The sequence below is a fragment of the Cucurbita maxima genome, unplaced genomic scaffold (genome assembly GCF_002738345.1).
Source record: "Cucurbita maxima cultivar Rimu unplaced genomic scaffold, Cmax_1.0 Cma_Scf00138, whole genome shotgun sequence".
Lineage (NCBI taxonomy): Eukaryota > Viridiplantae > Streptophyta > Magnoliopsida > Cucurbitales > Cucurbitaceae > Cucurbita > Cucurbita maxima.
In genome coordinates, this window is record NW_019272154.1 from 102,985 (window position 1) to 116,674 (window position 13,690).

Here is a 13,690-nt window from a genome sequence, read left to right on the forward strand (position 1 = left end):
ACCTAATTTGTAAAAAAAAAAAATCATACCACTAGACCAAATGCTCTTATAGTGGATCTATCATTTTTAGTTGCCCGTGTGTATATGTTTTCCGCCCACTAGACCAAATGCTCTTATAGTGGATCTATCATTTTTAGTTGCCCGTGTGTATATGTTTTCCGCTCCTCAATATATCAAATTTATCCACATATTTTTGTGCTTTAGAACCTATTATTATTGTCATGTTAACTTCACATGGTCTATCACACAGTTGAAACAGCATTGTCACTAGAGTCCATGCACTCAATTGGGATAGATATGTTAAAAATTAGGCCCCTTTGATAATTATTTTGTCTTTTTTTTTTTAAATTATGTATTTTATCCTTTTATTAAAAAAAAACATTTGAATTTTCAGCAAAATTTCACTCCAAACTAAGTTTTTGAAAAATATTTTTATTTATTTATTTTTTCTTTATTTTAGTTTTCCAAACCTAGATGGATATGAAGTGGCCAGTTTTCAAAACTTTCTTTGGAACAATATTTATATTGTAAAATGGGATTAACTTCCTTTAAGTTTATGTAGTTTCTTTTTATTACTATGTTTACTTCTATCTCATGTTACTCCATTTGTATTTACTTCGTTTTATACAAAAGTTCATCGTAATTAATAAATTCATGTGCTTAATACATTCCCTAGAAAAATAAACTTGTTTGTATCACGATAAATTACAATGAATACGGAGAAAAGAAATCCCAAAAATAAGTAGAAGGTTGAGAATTTCACTCAACCACACAATATCAAGCTTGACTAAATGGCTCACATTCGACCACAATAATGGCATGAAACTTATAAATGGCATAGATGGTGGTCAGATTTTGAAGGGGAACTTCTCAACTTGAGAAATCAATTTCATTCATCACAAATCAAATTTTTACATAATAATTTGTGGGTATTTACAGTCTTCCCACAAAAGAAGTTAGTGGCTGGGATTTAATCTCGATCTTCTTGAATCTCCACAAAAGACGAAGTCAATTTGACAATTCTACCATTACAAACTTTATGAAATTAAAAATAAATAAAGTTTTCTAACAACTCATGTAATGATGCTTGCAACTTCATCTGCTCCTTCAACCGTGTAAATATTCACTTCTGAAGCTCTAAGTGGTTCTTTCTCAATCTAATAAGAACACATGAAATAATAGTTGAACTGAGCCTATCCTATTTTATAGATGAAAAATGAATGCTTGTTGAATCTTCTTGGCCTTGGATCGTGTAATAGGTCCAGTTGGAACATTTGGAACAACGTGATCCTTATCATCTTCCCCCTCTTCAAAAAGATTCGTCCTCGAATTAGAAAATCATCACCTACATCACTCAAATCAGCAACATTGAAAGTAGGATGTGCTGAAAAATTCTCATGGAAGATCATTTTATATGCATTGTTATTAATTCTTTCAAGGACTTGATAAGGGTCATCCCCTCTTGGATGTAACTTTGTCTTCCTTTGAGATGAGACTCACTCCTTGCGAAAATGTATCCAAACCCAACTACCGGGTTGAAAAATGATTTCATTCCGTCCTTTATTAATTCTTGAAGCAACATTGAAATTTTGTTTCTCAATTGTCTCCTTCCCCTCTTTATGCAATGTTTTGATCCCATTTGCCTTACTTGTGGCTGCTTTACTCACAAAAATATTAGAATGAATAGAAAGCAAATCAAGACATGTAAGTGGATTAAATCCATAAACAACTTCAAAAAGAGAACAATGACTGGCAAACATTCGCCCCAAGACTTAATATTCTTACAAATAATAGCCCTAAGCAATGCTTCTAATGTTCTATTAACCATCAAAGTTTGCTCATTAATCTGAAAGTGACATGCAGTTGAAAACAATAATTTGTTACCCAATTTATAACTTAATATTCTTATAAATAATAGTTCTAACTAATGCTCCTAATATTTTATTAACCACCTCAGTTTGCTCATGAGCCTGAGGATGACATGTAGTTGAAAACAATAATTTGTTACCCAATTTATCTATCATACTTTCCAAAAGTGACTTAAAAATTTAACATCCCTATCTTTTTTTTGTGTGCAGCAAACATTGGCAACATTGACTACAAAACTTATAAACATCGTGCTTTATGGAAAAAGTCATATGGATAGCATTTTCTCCCATATCTTGGTTTTGCTAACTAAAGTTTTCCAATAACTCCCGAACTTCATTACCTTATATAACCTCTTGGGATAAAGATTCATATAACATTTCATCAAATAAGATCTACTGATGAATTTCATAGCATTTGAAGTATTTTGATTTAAGTTCTTTTCTTTCTAAGAGATGGAAATATTGAAAAAACTACCACTGTTCTTAACCAAGGAAAACCCCATCCCTCTCTTTCCTTTTTTCGCCCCCGTGTGGTAGAGGGAAGCACCCGCGCGAGCAGTGGTGGACGAAGCGGAAGCGAGGTCATCTAGATCATGAGCTGAAGGTAAATTACCTTAGGGGCATTGTGGTCATTTTACATAGTTTCTTGGTTTACCTACTTATCCTTATCCAATGACCACCAAATTTCATATCTAAACTCAACATACTATTGTGAGTTATTTTAACGTTACTTAAATCTCGAGCTATTTGATCGGTTCAAGGTCTTAACTCAGGGTTCTTTGGGGTTATTTTTTCATATATCCTTAATTCATACTTGGTTTAGGGTTCATATGAAAATCCAAACGATTTCTACAAGTATTTCTTAACAAAGAGTCCAAGGTGGCTACTTGCCTCGTCGCAGACGTTTGGGATCTCTATTCTTGAGCTTCCAATATCTGAATTACTTCAAATTTCCTTCCACATACTCCTTATTGTGTCTAGTTTATGAAACCATAATGTTTTTATGAGAATCAGTCTGGAATGGGGTTAAAATTGAGAAAACCCGAAAAAAGGTCAAATTTTGAGTTGACTTGGATAGTTTAGTTTAACTGGCCATATCATCATTTTCTTCCTCTGAACAGGAAGAAGATGCACATTTTTCGCTTCGCCGCTATCTGAAACTCGGCCTGTACAGCCTCATTTACAGCATTTCTCTCCTTGATGTCTTGGTGAAACTTAAAGATGGCTGTTACAAGGAAGGGCTAGGGATTGATTTGATACCTTTTCGTAGATCGTAGCCTAAGATATTCGCTTCTAAAGTTCATCCAAAATATGATTTATCGCTGGATATAAAAGAAAGGATTTTTTATTGGGTAGCCGATTCTAGGGATTTCAAGGCCCTATTTCTTCATTGAACCTCTTCCATATCTTATCTTCAAGCTAAAGGAATTGGTTTTGGAGAAACGTCTTTGAGTGTAGGACCTTAACTTCTAGAAATCGATCTCGTGGGTAGTTTGTTCTACGACGTTTCAGCTCTCAATTCCTTCATCAAGTTTACTAAACTTCTTCCTCTGAAACTAGAGGAATCCTTATTTGAAGGAAAAGAGATCGTAGAAAGGAATTAGACTCTTATCCCCAATTTAATTTTGAAACCTATTTCCTTCAATTCGGCACACTCTCGAGGTTATTTTTCTTCGTGGTCTTCTATGGAAGCATTCTTTGGAGGTGTAAAAACTGATTGAATCATTTTTGCTCGACGAGTCATCATGTATCCTCGGATTGGATTTTCAAGTTTTTCTTGAAGTTCTTCAATGGCGGATTAAATTGGGGGAATGGTTTCTGAGCACTTTCAGCACTCTATTCCTTCATAGAACTTGTTGGTAATCTTGTTGAGAAACTGTAGGAATAAAATTGAAGAGAAATGGTGGAGGATTGCTCTCGAATTTTGAAGAAATCTAAGAGTAGGAGACCCATAATCTAAACGCTCATTGCCTTCAATTGGGGATCGACCTTTCTCGATTCTTATGTCGTATTGTTGCTCCTACTTCATTCTTTATAGGAGATGCTTAAACCGACTTTGAGAGTTCCAGAATCTTTGTTATTTAGAAGTTTGAAGATAAATGGTGGAGGATTGCTCTCGAATTTGGAAGAAATCTGCGAGTAGGAGACCCATAATCTAAACGCTTATTGCCTTCGATTAGGGGATCAACCTTTCTCGATTCTTATTTCGTATTGTTACTCCTACTTCAGACTTTATAGGAGGAGCTTAAACCGACATTGAGAGCTCAAGAATCTTCGTTATTTAGAGATCGAACTCTCTGGATAATTTTTCGGAGATATCAACTCCGATCATAGCCTTACCGACCTTGGCCTTGAATACTAGTCGTTGGATGTGATGATCCGTGCACGTTCATTCTCGATCATATCAAAATTTGGAGGAGATCCAACAGTTGAGATTTGAGTTTGAAGGATTTTGCTCGGATGGTCACAGTAGATGCTCTGATTCTAATTAGAGTGGCATTTCTCTAATTATCAATTCTTTCAGGGGTATTTTGGTAATTTGCCACTTTTCGAATATTTTATTATTATTTTTCTCGAAAAAAATCCATAATTTTTCTACAAATTCCTCATTTCTTTTTGATCATTTCCCCTTATTTTGAATCTTGAGATTCCTTCTAGATAAGGAATTACAAATCGGGAAAGATTTTTGATAATTGATAAAATGACTTTTTTGCCCTTTTCATTTACTTTTTCCTTTCCAATCCTTTTTAAAAGGCCTTTTAACTCCTTGAAATCACTTGTTAGGGTACTCAATTGACTAATCCCTTGTTCTTGCTTAAAACTTTAATTTTTTTCCTTTCTATCCTTTGGGTCTTTCATGAGTGGCTTATTCTTATGGGAGCTAATTTTCTTCATGTTTGGGGTGTTACATATACATACTCGTTACAAACACAAAATAAGAAGTAGACTCAAAAGAAGAACAAAAAATTCTATTTTAAAAACAGAGGTTAGTCCATGGCCACACTCCAAAGTCTGCTCTCATCCACGACCAACTCTTAGTTACTTGAAAAAAAAAATGATAAACATGGAGTGAGTAAAACTTAGTAAGTAGCCTGCTAATAGGGTCTTAATCGCGACCTTAAGCTAGGATATTACTTCTTGTTATGTTTACAGGATCTTCTAAGAGGTCACCGTGTCATGTATCATATACTGATCTTGAAAACCTTCCTCTAAAATAATCTTCAATTTTCTCCCCATGAACACATGAGTGGTGTCGTCATAATCATGTAAGCCTACTGGTAAATCGTGGTGCAGGACATCTCGTTTAGCTGATGGGAAAGGTAGGCCTATCATAACATCCAGCTCATGATACATATTGCAGGATATCCTACCTAAAGAGGAATAGGGGCCTTTTAGTACACATCGTAATGGCAGATAATGGTTACCTATGGGTATGGATCCTAGCAACTTATTTAGCATGTTATTCACATAGTTCTAGGTACTTGGTACATGGATTATTGATGAACCTAGGTTTATACATAATGTCTTGGGATAGGCTTTAGGAGTTGAGGTTTTAGCTTAGGAAAACATTAGAGGGTAACCTAACATGGACTGATTTGTGTGAAAGCCTACTAGCACTTTGAGGACCTCTTTTCTTCTTCAAACTTATGGGTAAACTTATTTAGAAGGTGCAGGAACAAGTTTGGAAATGAATAGTGGACTATAGTTCTCGAATTCGAGGTAAACCCATGAACACGATACCCCAAAACCAAAAACTTGTATCTCTCGATTGGGTACTCGATTAAGCTTGCTTCTTGCCCCTAATAGTCTACCCTAATTCATAATTTATAGACGGATTTTTCACTACCATTTAAACATCTAGAATTTCTATAATTTCATTATTGATTTTTATTAATCTTCTGCCAGAAAAATCTTCTCCCAGAAAAATCTTCTCCGATCGGAGCCTTCCTTTTTTAAGCACCTTGTAATTATTGTTCTATAAAAAATTGAATGATTATGGAAGTTTATAAAAATTAGAAAAAGTACCATTTTCTCAATGTTTTTTCAATTGTACTTGTTCTTTGCTTCTTGATACAACTTAGTAGGGATTATACACGGTCTCTTATTGGAGACCTTGAGTGTTGCAAATTCTCCTCTCCTTTGAAAACTTTCGGTCATCGAAAGTGTTTATTCTAAAATAGGTCAGGGTACAAGGTTCTTATTTGCCTTCTGTTTCCCAAGCGGCTTCTTCTACTCTATGATTCTTCCATAGAACCTTAACGAGAGCGATTTCCTTGTTTCTCAATCTTTTGAATTTCTTGTCTATTATTTGAATCGGGTCTTCTTTGTACGTTAGGTCATCTCTCAAGAAGAGAGTTTCATGAGCTAGTACGTGCGAAGGATCTAGGGTATACTTCCGTAGTATGGATACATGAAATATATTACGTACTGCAGACAAATTTAGGAATTGCCCGATTGTATAGGCCACATATTCAATCCTTTCTAATATCTCAAACGGACGGATAAACCTAGGGCTTAGCTTACGTTTTTACCCTACCTGTGCACCCCTCTCATGTGAAACTTTTTGGAATATATGATCCCCTACCTACAATTCCATGTCCTTGCGCCTTAGGTCTACATAGCTTTTCTCTCGGCTTTGTGCGGTTTGTATCCTAGCTTTAATCTTCTGGACTGCGGCGTTGGTAATTTGCATCAGCTACTACCCAATAGTTGTTGTTTGCCCCCTTCTTCCTAAAAGACAGGGGATCGAAATCTTCGTCCGTAGAGAACCTCCTATGTGGCCATTTGTATGGTGGCTTGAAAACTATTATTATAAGCAAATTTCATAAGGGGTAGGTACTTATCTCATCTTCCTGCAAAATCATTCACATATACCCTCAACATGTCTCCCAATATTTGCTTGAGCATTTATGTTTGACCATCTGTTTATGGGTGGAATGTCGTACTATAACTGTGTACCCAATGCCTTTTGTTGAATTTTCCAGAAGCGAGATTTAAATCTTGCATCTCGGTCTAATACTATTGCCTTTTGTTGAATTTTCAGAAGCGTACCAAATACCTTTACTGATGAATATTCATTTTTAATGTTGGCAAGAGTAGCTCAGTCGGAAGATTGTTAGACGGAAGATTTGAAGGTCACACGTGTTTTATCCACGTTCAACGCACCTGATACAAGTTTATTACCTGACCATACAATCTAAAAACATAACTTGCTTATTCAATCTAAAATTATTGATTATTTCTTTTTTAAATATAATGAATTAGTGGAAGTACCTTTACTTATGAATTTTCTTTTTTAATATTAGCAGGGATAGCTCTATTGGGAGAACGTCAGATTGAAGATTTGAAGGTCACGTGTTTGATCAACACGTTCACCACACCTGATTCTAGTTGCATAACCCGACTATTCAATCTAAAATTAGTCATTATTCCTTTCTGAAATCTCAATGAATTATCAGAAATACCTAACGTGTTCTAGTTCACCACACCTTATACAAGTTGGATAACTTGAATATCTTATTAAAAATGAGTGATTATTTTTATTTAAAATTAAAATGAATTAGCGAAAATACCTTTACGATGAATTTTCATTTTTAAAGTTAGTGTGGATAGCTCAGTTGAGAGAGCGTTAGATTGAAGATCTAAAGGTCTCATATTCGATCTTGCATAATTTGACTGTTCAATTTAAAATTAGTGATTATTTCTTTCTAAAATTTCAATTAATTAGCGGAAATACCTTTACTTGAAAATATTCATTTTTAATGTTAGCGGGGATAGCTCAGTTTGGAGAGTGTCAAATTTAAGATTTGAAGGTCACGTGTTCGATCTTCATGTTCACCACACCTGTTTCGCAAAACCTGACTATTCAATAAAAAAAATTAGTCATTATTCCTTGTTAAAATCTCAATGAATCAGCTAAAATACCTTTGCATTATGAATTTTCAATTTTAATATTAGTGTGGAGAGCGTCATAGTGAAGAGGAAACGTGTTCGATCCACGTTCATTTATTTTAATGTTAAGCATAGACAGTGTGTCTGTAGATCTAAAGATAGCGTGATGGATTCCTAATTCTTTATTTCACTATAAATGCTCTGTAAGACATTTAGTAAAATGACTCATTTTATTGTTCTTATTGCATGGAACAATAAAATTGATCTTGCCTTAGAATTGTCAATACATTCTACTTTCAATGTTGCTAAGTTGAGTCCCATTGAAGGTGATGATTTTTCTGATTCGATGACGAACCCTAAAGAGGGGGATGATGATAAGAATCACGGTGTACATTCTACTTTCAATGTTACTGAGTTGAGTTCTTTTGATGTAGGTGATGATTTTTTTTATTCGAGGACGAATCCTTTTGAAGAGGGGGATGATGATAAAAATCACGGTGTTCCAACTAGACATTTTACACAACCCAAGGCCAAGAAGATTCAACAAGCATTCATGCTTCATCTACAAAATTGGATAGGCTAGGTTCAACCATTATTTCATGTGTTACTAGCTGATTCATTTGAGTCAATACCATTTGGAGATTCAAAAGTAAATATTTGCACAGTTGAAGTAGCGGATGAAGTTGCAAGCATCATTTCATAGTGGTTAGAAAACTTTATTAATTATTTTAATTTCATAAAGTTTGTAATGCTCAAATTGACTTCGTCTTCTGTGGAGATTTAAAGGGATCGAGATTAAATCACGGGCACTAACTTTTTTTGTGGGGAGACTATAAATACCCACAAATTATTATGTAAAAGCATATTTGTGATCAATGAAATTGATCTCTCAAGTTGAGAGGTTCCCTCTTATAGAAATCTGAGCATATCTTTGTCGTTTTTAAGTTTTATGCAATTCTTGTGGTAGATTGCATCTGAGATATTTAATCAAGCCTTGATCAAGTTCGATTGTGGACTGACTCAATTTAGAAAAAGGTTTCAAATCTTGCTTCTCACTCTTGGATCTCATAATCTAATTCTAGCTTTATCTCTTGGTTTATCCAAATTTTGTATAAGAAGGTGTTAATTTCTTCAATTAAAGGTTCTTGCTTCTACAAAAGCTTGGCTTGTTGGGCTGAAGATTACGGTTGGTCTATCGTCCTTGAACGAGATCTTCTATCCCCATGACTGCTCTGTTGCAGTCGTTCTTCTAACGCCAGCGACACATTCGGTTGTCGAGATTGGTAATGTGAGTTTGTAATGAATCCATTGAGGTTCTTGGAATGATTCTATAGCTTATCATTTCCATGTTGGGAGTTGGATCATGGGTCTTGGGCGAAGGAATTCTTGGTTTACCACCCCTTCGAGTTGAAGGAAGTGTCATAAGGCTAATTTTTTTTCAATTTGTTTGATTTGTTTGAGTGATTTTATTTGATTTTATTTCAATTTTGTCAAACTCAATCGGGTGCTCATCTCAATCATTTCAGCCTTGTTGGCGTTCAATAAGAGAGACCTTGGAAATAACTGGTAACTGTTCAACTCGATTATCACATTAACAATTTGAATCAAATAAAGTAACATTAACCATTTGAATCATCTCAACCCCACTTGTTGAACTTGACCAAATGTCTATAACATAGCACTAACAAAGGTACAAAGTTCATAAAAAAAATTTTAATCTAAAATACCATTGAACTTGACCATTCTAGTGCCTCTCAAACGTAGGTAAAGTTTAAATTCGGGTCTCCTTGTCAAACTCACTCGGGTGCTCATCTCAACCATGATGCCGTTCAACAAGGGAGACCTCAAAAATAGACGGATTATCGCACTAACCATTTGAATCACCTCAACCCCACTTGTTGAAATTGAAACAAATATCTATAACAAAACACTAACATAGGTACAATGTTCATAAAAGTTTTTTAATCTAAGATACTATTGAACTTGACCATTAAAGTGCCTCTCAAACTTAGGTAAAGTTTAAATATAATTGGTGACAAAAGATGAAACTATAAAATAAAAAGAAATAAGAAAATAATATTCTATTTCAGAGAATCAAACCAGAATCTCCTATGTGAAATCCAAATATCCAAACCGTTGGACAATAATGAATTTTAAGTGTATTTGTCTTGGAGTCTTTTGTCTAATTGCTAAAAAGTTTTACTATGATGTTTTGGGTAATGTCTAACTCTTCGACACGTCCTTTCATGTGTGTGATAGAATTCTCAGAGTTACCGAGACTTTTCGAGCTCTTCGATCGTGTGGCTCTTTCTTCAAAAGGGTGAACATCGAACATCGGGTCTCTGATTGGCAACCCATCCAGAGAAGCGTCGATTGCATCGATTCCATCGATAGTCTTCCTATGAGTTTATGGTGCATGACCCTTTTTTTTACCAATCACCTTCGATCGCTACCATAGTTTTGCATCGTCCATGAGATGCATTGCGACCAACGTAACTCTTAGGTCCTATGAGCAAGTTCCAGTAACCTTCAAGTATTGTTCTACGTCAAAAACAAAGCTTTTTAATTCCTTAGCATCCCAGTTTCCATTTAAGGGGTTGTGTTATTGGATTTTAAGTTTGTTAAGCCCACACGAACTTGGCTTGAGGGGTGGTTCTCTATAGCCCAACTTGTCAAACTCACTCGGATGCTCATCTCAACTATGATGTAGTTAAACAAGAGAGACCTCGAAAACGACTGGATTGTCGCATTAACCATTTGAATCACCTCAACCCCAGTTATTAACATTTCATCTCAACCATGATGTCGTTCAACAAGAGAGACCTCGAAAACGACTAGATTATTGCATTAATCATATGAATCACCTCAACCCCAGTTATTAACATTGAACCAAATATCTATAACATAACTCTAACAAAGGTACCAAGTTCATAAAAGTCTTTTTAATCTATGATAGAAACTGTAAAATAATATGAAATAAGAAAATAATATTCCATTGTCGAGAATCGAACCCACGTCTGCTCGGTGAAAGCCAGATATCATAATCGCTAAACGGCAATGGAGTTTTGGTGTAGATGTCCTGAAGTCTTTTGTCAGATCGCTGAAGAGTTTTAGCATGATCTTTTGCTTAATGTCTAACTCTTTGACACGTCTTTCCCGGTGTTAGACTTCTTAGAGCTACCGAGATGTTTCGAGTTGTTCGATTGTGTGGCTCTTTCTTCAAAAGAGTCCACATCAAATGTTAGGTCTTTGATTGGCAACCCATCCAGGGGAGAGTCGATTGCATCGATTCCATCAACGATCTTCCCATGAGCTATATGGTGCATGACCCTTTTTTATACCATTCACCTTCGAGCACTATCATAGTTTTGCATCGTCCATGAGATGCATTGCGGCTAACGTAACTCTCAGGTCGTATGAGAAAGTTCCTGTAGCCCTCAATTCTCAGGTTGTATGGTAGAGTTTTTTGAGCTACCACGACATTTCGAGGTGTTCGATCGTGTGACTTTTTCTTCAAAAGAGTCAACATCAAACATTAGGTCTTTAATTGGAAACCCATCCAAGGGAGCGTCGATTGCATTGATTCCATCAATGGTTTTCCCATGAGTTTTTGGTGCATGACCCATTTTTTATATCATCTAAGATACTATTGAACTTATCATTATAGTGGCTCTCAAACCAAGTTCATAAGAGTCTTTTGAATTTAAGATACTATTGAACTCATCCATTATAATGCTTCTCAAACCTAGGTAAAGTTTAAACATGAAACTATAAAATAAAAGAAATAAGAAAATAAAATTTCATTGTCAAGAATCAAACTCGGGAATCCTCGATAAAAGCCATATCTTTTGTGTAATGTCTAACTCTTTGACACAATTTTTTTTGTGTGTGATAGAGTTCTCAGAGCTACTGCCACGTTTCTTGTTCTTCGATCGTGTGGCTCTTTCTTCAAAAGAGTCAACATCAAACATTAGGTCTTTGATTGGAAACCCATCCAGGGGAGCGTCGATTGCTTCAATTCCATCAATGGTCTTCCCATGATTTTTTGGTGCATGACTAGTTTTTTATACAATTCACCTTCGAGCGCCACCATAGTTTTGTATCGTCCATGAGATGCATTGTGGGCCAACGTAGCTCTCAAGTCCTCTGAGTAAGTTCCTATAGTCTTGAAATATAATATCAAAACATATTAACATATTTGATATGTTAAATAATAAAATAATTGACGTGTATCATAAACATTAAATAAAAATATATATTTGAAATTTGAATGAGATTCATATTAATTAAACATATATTATGATATTCTATGACATTTTAATATTATTTAAATAAGATATTATATCCTAATGTATTAGGTATTCAAATATATAATTTGACAAAAATTATCACATGTTCACCGTAAATAAAACTCTAGGGTTAAGTCAAAAAGCATCAAACATTAAATACTCTAACATTTTTTGTGATATTTTGCAGAGGAAGCTGATAAGGTCTTTAAAGAGCATGTGGTCATGTCTGACGTTTTAGGTTAACAACATGTTGAAAAGAAACCAGAAATTCTGATATTGGTAATTAACTACAAACCTTTGAATAAGGTTTTAGAACAAATAAGATATCCAATCCAAAAAAAAATGATTTGATAAAAAAAATTTAGAGTCAAATGTTTTTATAAAATTCGATATGAAATTGGGATTTTGAAAAATTCTAATTTCCTAAAAGGACAAATATAAAATAGCATTTAATGTCACATTTAGAAAATATGAGAGGAACGTCATGCAATTTAGGCTAAAAACACTCCATCCAAATTTCAGATGATTATGAAAGATATTTTCAATCCTTTCAAAAAATTTCAATAGTTTATAATGATGATGTGTTGATATTTTCTAAAACCATTGAGATCAACACTTTAAACATCTTTATACATTCATTAATGTAATCAAAAGAAATCAGCTAGTTGTGTCCATAGCCAAAATCAAATAATATCAAACTCAGATCCGTTTTCTTGGATTTTAAATTTATTTTAGCCAATGGTCCATTGAGTTTGTCTCAAACTTTGGTGATGACGTATCCTAGAAAAGCCAACTTCAAAAAAAATTTAGGTTCTCTCAATTACGTGTCTTAAATCCTTCAAGATATCAGGCACATTTACAAATGTCTTGATGAGTGTCTTGAAAATAATACAAAGTTTTGATTTGTAAAGGATATCTCTACCACCCAAAAAAATCAAATCATTAGTCAAATAAACTCTCTGCTTAAGTCTTATTGATCCAAGGGCAGATCTCATAGTGAAACGTGACGCATCAAATATTGGAGGTATCTAAAATTGTCAAAGAGGACAGGGAATCAATTATCATATTTCATTGAAAAGCCTCTAATAATACCATACAAATTACAAAACAGCAAAAAAAAAATATATTATTTCCATTGTATTTTGTGCACAAAAATTTTAAAGGAAATTTAAAATAAATCCAACTTATTTGTCATACTTTTAAGTTCAACTACAATAAATCAAGAAAAGAATTGAGTGGTAATAAAATATCACTTGACATTGGAATGTAATTTGAAGACTTTTTATCTTCCCGAGTTCAATTACATTTAAGATTATTTATGTTATTTCTTATTTTCTTCAATTTGTATTTAATAGTTTTGGGTAGTTTGTAGATGAACTATGTTTGAATTATCTTTTTAGCCTATTTAAATGCTTGTAATATTCAAGTTTGAAGACATTTTGGAATACAAAAACTTTGTGTTTGAAACCTTTTGGTGTTATGTTTCTTTCAAACCTTGTTTTAGGTTTGGTGTTAAAATCTATTCATTAGATTAGTCGTGATCAAGTTAATTCTTGAGTGAGTCGTCTTGGAATCTAAGAGTGACAATCATAGATTCCAAGTTCAATCTAAGAGTTATTTATCATTCTAACATGCTCCTGG